Source organism: Priapulus caudatus, unplaced genomic scaffold (assembly GCF_000485595.1).
Source record: "Priapulus caudatus unplaced genomic scaffold, Priapulus_caudatus-5.0.1 Scaffold668, whole genome shotgun sequence".
In the NCBI taxonomy this organism is placed as follows: Eukaryota; Metazoa; Priapulida; class Priapulimorpha; order Priapulimorphida; family Priapulidae; genus Priapulus; species Priapulus caudatus.
In genome coordinates, this window is record NW_014577729.1 from 34,771 (window position 1) to 35,232 (window position 462).

Genomic DNA, 462 nt, shown 5'->3' on the forward strand with positions numbered 1-462 from the left:
ATCTATCTATCTATCTATCGAATTTTATCTATCTATCTATCTATATCTATCTACTAATCTATTATCTATCTATCTATCTAACTATATCTATGCTATCTATCTATCTATCTATCCTATCATTCTATGTCGCTCTCTCTCCTCTCTTCTCTCTCTTTCTCTCTTCCTGCTCTCTCTCTCATCTCTCTCTCTCTCTCTCTCGTGTTCTCTCTCGTCTCTCTCCTCCTCCCCTCCTCCTTATCTCTCTCTTCGTCGCTCGCTCTCTTTCCTTCTGGGATCTATCCTATCTATCTATCTATATTTCCTGCAGGTTAGACACAGGTAAATGAGGACAAAGCAGCGGGCGTAGCTAACTCATTTGACTTTTTTTAAACCATTTATTTTAAAGTGATTACTCACCGTAAATAGTAAAAGAAAAAAAGTCCTCTTTTTTCCCAAATATAATAATTCTGTGTCACTTTGTTA